Below are 6,850 nucleotides of genomic sequence, written 5' to 3' on the forward strand. Positions count from 1 at the left end.
TGTGTCTATGTGTGTATCATCATGTATACGTATGAATATGTAGACATATAATATATATGTAATATGGATATGATCTATAATTATATGCTATATAAGAATAAAATATATAATAATTCTATCATATTTAATATATTTCTAAAACTATATTATATAACATCATTTGAAATAATATTTAACATTTATATACAATGACATATGTAATATATTTGTATAATGACATTATATTTATATCGATATCTGTTGATTGCATCAATAATTATATATGTCTTCAGAAGGTCTGTGAAAGGTCTCTGTTAAAAATATGCATAAGTTTCTTGGATCACCCAAGATCATGGATAATATGAATAAGATTTTAATTTCTCCAGGAAAGATAACTCCTGCTAAAGGAGAAACAGGTACATTTTGATTTGAGGTGAGGCATTAAGGTCAGTGGGACTGTCTGGATCAGAATTCTTGGGAAAATGGGATGCCAACAAAAACTAGTTGGTTTGATATGCTGTACTTGGTATATTATGGGGGGGTTAGTTTGGCAATATAACCACAGATATATGTGGGGCATGAGGAATACTTGATGGACAAATATGCAGAAAGGAAGGTATGGGGAAAAGAGGAAAGAGGCTGGAGGAGATAGGTTTTACCTGATAGTCAATGTATGAATTTCACTTAATAGTTTTGTGATTCAGCCATATTCAGTCATGACTCCATTTGAAGTTTTCTTGGCAAACATATTGGAGAGGTTTGTCATTTCCTTCTCTAGCTCATTTTACAGATGAGAAAACTGAGGCAAACAGGGTTAAGTGACTTACCCAGGGTCTCACAGCTTATAAGTATCTGAGGTCAGATTTGAACTCACAAAGATGAGTCTTTCTTATTCCAGACCCAGTGCTCTATCCACTTTTGAAGGAGTTTGAAGGAGTAATGGGAAATATTTAATATAATAACACATAAACAAAAATAAATCCTTCTTAATGTGGAGGCACATGGAGGTTAACTTAATTGCCAGAGTCTCACAGCTGTTAAGTGTCAGGGACAGAATTTGAACTCAAGTCTTCCTGACTCCATACTAAATATTCTGTCTCCTATAGTCTCCTGTGAGGAAAAAGAACAGGAAAGGACATCAATAAAACTTTTTTTAAAAAAAGAACTAGACTCTACCTACTTGGAGATTTTGTCATGCCTGCTCAAGGGAATGGTATAGTACATGTTCAGGGGCATGCAAGGCCAAGAAAAGCCAAATTTGAAGCCTTTCTTTGAATGCCTCCCACATTCCTATTGGGGTATTACCTCACTTTAAGTGAGTACCTGAAAAGACCTTACCCTAAAAGACCAAGGTCTCCCATTGCTTCCTGGGCCATCTCCAGTCATCCTGATGAATATCTGGTCACTGGATTCAGGTGGCTCTGGAGGAGAATTGAGGCTGGTGACCTGCACAGTCCTCCCTCACTCAAAACAAAGTCAAGTGCAAGTCATGTCATCATTTCTCTGATGTCATGATCTTCTTTGAAAATGAAGGACAAACACAACAACCACCCTTTCTACTCCAACAGGTGACTAGGTATTCTCTCATTCCCCCATGGCCTTGCTTCTCTCCTAAGTTATTAGCTGACAATTTTCAAGAAGGCTTCTGTTGTTTCTGTCTTATTAGGGCAATTTCTAAGACATTATGTCTTAGAAGGATCTTTAGTGATGGGGTTTCAAGTCAGTAGGAGAGACACTGTAGGAAGGTGGTCTCCAAAGTGGAGTTCCATGCTTTTTGGGGATGGGAGGAAGGAATGATCCTAAAGAGTATCTAGATGCAGAATGGGAATATGGACAATGTCTCATCTTCCCCCAAATTGGCCACACCTGCCTTTCACCAGTTACAGCTCAACATTTCTCTACTTTGCCTCTTCCCACCGCCTCCCAACATAATCCCTTCTGGACAGGAGGTCAGCCCTTCAGGTAATTATAACCTAAACTGACCCAGGCATCCACAGCAGCAGTTGCACCATTGGGAAAACTCCAACCCTGATTCCAGCTTATCTTCCCTTGCCTTCAGATCACCTTGTAGCTATATCAGTGGCCCTTTGGAAATGGTGACTAGTGAGTAGAATCCTATCTCTGACTTTTCATCTGAAATGGAAAAGTATGAGTGGTACAGGATGAACAGACACGAACAAGTCACAGTTGAAATCCCACATCTCATGCCTTTGTCTCTCACCCCAGACACTCATCCTCACTTTGCTCTCCCAGGTTTGCAACACTGCTGTCATCCTCAACTCATTTTCAGTCTTTTGGCAAATTCTGTCCTTTCTATTTTCATAAAATCTCTTGCATCAGTGCCTTTCTGAACACTCACAGCCACAACCCTGGGTCAGGCCCTCATCACCTCACTCCTGAACTACTGCAGTAACCTTATGAATAGTCACTGTTTCACAGCTCTCTTCACTGCAATCCATATTTCACAAAGCTGACAAAGTGAGTTTCTTAAAATGTAGTTTGGACCATATCACTCCCCACCTCCAGTAAACTATTTAATCATTTTTCAGCTACATTTGACTTTCTGTGACCCCATTTGGGATTTTCTTGGCAAAAGTACTGGAGTGGTTTGACATTTCCTTCTCCAGCTCATTTTACAAATGAAGACACTGAGGCAAACAGAGTTAAGTGATTTACCCAGGGTCACACAGCTAGTAAGTATCTGAGGCCAGAGATGAACTCAGCAACATGAGTCTTCCTGACTCCAGGTCTGGTACTCTATCCACTGGCCCTAGCTGCCACCCCCAGTCAACTCTAGGGGTTTTCTAATGCCATTAGTATAAAATATAAATGCCACTATTTGACATTTAAATACCTTACAATCTGGCCTCCACCTGCCTGTTTAGACTTAACATACTTCTCTTTCTCTACTCTATATCCAGTCAAACTGACTTCTTGTTATTCCTTATATTCACACAAAAAGTACAGCTAAATATATATAAACATGAAGAGGAAATTAAGGTATCATAGTATCCCTTGAGTAGAACCAGATAAGGAAAGAGAAATGGATCCATATGGAGAAATTTCTGCCCAGTTGAAATCAGAGGCAATTCACTTCTGCTTGTTATTTCTGCATTGTGTGACAAAGCTGTACGTACCAAGAAACATCTCCTGCTGTAAAGCTGTGACATTCAGTGACTTCTGCAACATTATTTGATGGTTGTCTCATATATATATATATGTATTATATATATGTATATATATATATATATATATATATCTTTCAATAAAAAGTAACATAAAAAGAAGACATTCAACTTCTTCAACAGCTGTATGAATCAAATTAACTAAATAATTATAATTACTGTTGTTGAGTTGTTTTAGTCCTTTCTGACTCTTTTTTATCCCATTTTGGGGTTTCCTTGGCAAAGATACTGGACTGATTTGCCATTTCTTTCTCCAGTTCATTTTACAGATGAGGAAACTGAGGCAAATAGGATTAAGTGACTTGCCCAGGGTCACACAGCTAGTAAGTGTCCGAAGCCAGATTTGAATTCAGAAAGATGAGTCTTCTGGGTTTCAAGCCCAGTGATCTATCTACTGTGCCACTAAGCTACTCTTAAATAATTAATTACTAACAGTTAACAGTTAAAAGTTTATCCTATCCCCAGGACATACATAAGAATTTGTTTTTTGAAAATCCTAAAAAAATTCAATGATAGTACTTTCATTAAAATATGTTTACATATTAATACTTTAGTGAGAGCAAAAAAGACTTCTTTGTACTATGAATAAATAAAATTTGTTTCTGTCATCTATTTTATTTCCATCTCATCTTTTTAAGTTGAAATTTGTGTATGTTTTATAAGGCACATAATGTATTGGTATATTAGTACATACATATAATTTATAAGTAAATATCCATATATTACAAGTGCATGTTCAAACTTATTTTATCAGTAGGGTTGCACTATTAAAACTTTGGGGGACGACTGTTATAAAGTAAGAGACTTTCCTGAGGCCCCTCAGATTGCATCAATAAGTACCCAACTCATGTACCCTCAGGAATGAAGACTCTCCTATAAGCTGATATGACTCAAGACAATGCCAGTTTCAAAGACAAGAAGTCATTTGAGATTATGTGGAGAATTTAAGTAGCTTGTAGAAACTGGAATGCCCTGGAAACATTATCATTTTCATCAGCTTCTCAAGTCACACACTCAGCCGCACAGTTCTATGAAACTGAAGTAGAGGATCCAATTCCCAGCTCTTCACCCTAGTCTTACACAATCTTGCTGGAGTTTGGTATCTTGGTGGTTGATTTGAGAAAAGGATGGTCTTATCTTTCTCATCAATTTAATCCAGCTCAGCACTTCTGGGAAGTGTTATTTGTCTACTGAGTTCACATTATATTTGGAAGAAAGCTAAATGACCATGAAAGAGTATTACACTTGGATCCAACAAGACCTGAGTTCAGATCTTGCCTTAGACACTTAATAAATGCCTATTGACTGAGTTATAAGCTGTTTGACCCTGAGCAAGTCACTTGACATCACTCAGCTTCTGACATTTCATCCGTAAGATGGGGGTCATAATAGCTCCTGTTTCACAGGCTTGTTGTAAGGATCAAACAAGGTAACCTTTGCAAAACGCTATAAAATGCAATTGTTGTTATGACTGAAACAATAAAGAAAAAAAAGAAGGGGATTCTTCTCTGTCAACCTCTGACCAGCACTTCAGCTGGGCTTCCTCTCTCCTTAAAGACCACATAGGGGCTAACAACACTAAAGTATTTAGGAGCTTACATTCCACAGTTTGGAAGTCTCCTAATCTCCACTTTTATAAATTTGATGCACCTCATGCTGGTCTTCAGCACCATTAAAACTCTGCCATGTAGCCTAATCAAAATGATAACAAAATTACAACAATTAAAATAAATAAATAAAGTTCACTCTAAAGGGGCAGAGGGAAAGTATAAATGCAAGCCCTCAAACAAAGGACCTCTTACTTCTTGTTAACTATATAATAAGTTGTCTTCAGCGGAGGGAACCTACGGGAGTACTTTTGTAATTCCTCATACAAGGAAGCTGGCATGGTTTTTTTGCTGGCCAAAATACTCCAATGGATCTGTATTTTTCATGGCTTTACTGTTCCCTGCAATGTCACGATTCCTTGCCTGCCCATTCTGTACCACTCTTGTCTCTTGTTTCCATAGAAGCTCACCTAACATATTGGGGTTCTTCCTTACTTTCTCTTGTCATCAGGAGGATTATGGTGAATTACACTGACTCTCCAAATATTATCTCTTGCCCTGACCATGAAATCGTTCTGTAATTAAGGAGTATTCACTATAAATGATGAGGTTCTCCAGATGTTCCTGACATCGTACTATATGTATGAAGCCCCAGAACATGGCCCCAGAACAAGATCCATAATTATTTAGTAGATTTGTCTGACCATTCACATAGAAAAACCAAGAGGGTGAAGGCTGTTGTTCAAAGGATATTATACATTTAGATAGGAATGTCTATTAGTGCAATAGCATATATCTTTATCATCTCTAGCTTTGGAAAGATAAATCTATGTATATATGTGTTTATGTGTGTGTGTGTATATATATATATCTTTATAGATAGAACTATATGCATATTTATATATAGATAGCTCTTCTCATGCACACGGTCAATGAGTTCGGCCCAAAATTTCAGAATTAAACAGGTGGAAGAAAGTGAGCTAGGTTGATTTTGGCTAAGTATAGAGCTCCTATAAGGAAACTCAGGTTTTTCCTTGAGACTGAGGCCAATATTTATAATATTAATATTATACTGGCTTTATTGTGACTGCAGGTCATAAAATATTACAGTCTCCAAACCATTAAAAATGTATATTACTATGAAGTTAATCAAGAAACTGGCAAAAATATAAGGAAATAATAAGAGATTTTATTGCTAGTATACATAATAAAATTCAGCTTTCTCCACTTACCTTGATTTTCATGCCAGTCAAAGAGAATCTGAAGAGTGAGGTTCACTTTAACACCTTGGCTTCTACATAGCTCCAGAGCGATTCTAAGAGAGTGGGAAGAATCACCCCTTTTGGAGATTCAAGCTAACAATTAGGGATGTAACAGGAGTGAAAATGAATTTTATAACCCCAAGTCAGAAACATGTCTGGAACCAAGGAATGTAAATCTTCATTAGGGAGGAAAAAAACATAAAAAAATATACTTAGTCGATGCCATCGGGGTGTATTAGCATATAGGAGCATTTACTTTATGTGTGCATAGTGGAAAATTCTTTTGATTTGGAGTCAGAGGGTTTGGGTTTTAACCTTAGTTCTGGTACTTAATATCTGTGTGACTCTGGAAGAGTTACTCCTCTTTAAGCCTCAATTTCCTCATCTCAAAAATTAAGAGGTTGGACTAAATAATTTCAAAAGTTCCATCCATCTCTAAACTTTGTGAATATTATGCTTTAATATACCTTGTACCTTTGTGGCACTTGGAAATTGGTGCTAGGTGGTCCAGTGGATAGAGGGTTAGACTTTTGGAGTCATTAAGTCCTGAGTTGAAAACCAGCCTTAGATATTTCATAAATGTCTGACTCTGGATAAGTTATTTAATATATCTTTGCCTCAGTTACCTCATCTGTAAATGGGGTAATAATAGCCCCTTGCTCCTAGGGTTATGAGGATAAATTGAGATATATTTGTAATGTACTTTGGAAACCTTAAAGCACTGCATAAAGGTTAGATATTATTATTATTATTGCCTAAAAAGATAGGCTATTCTTGTCTTTAAGTAATAATAACTAACCAGCAAACATTTATTTTATCTACTATGTGTTCAACACTATGCTAATGTTGGGGACACAAGAAAAGATAAAGGCAGTCC

Source organism: Notamacropus eugenii, chromosome 3 (assembly GCF_028372415.1).
Source record: "Notamacropus eugenii isolate mMacEug1 chromosome 3, mMacEug1.pri_v2, whole genome shotgun sequence".
Classification (NCBI taxonomy): Eukaryota; Metazoa; Chordata; class Mammalia; order Diprotodontia; family Macropodidae; genus Notamacropus; species Notamacropus eugenii.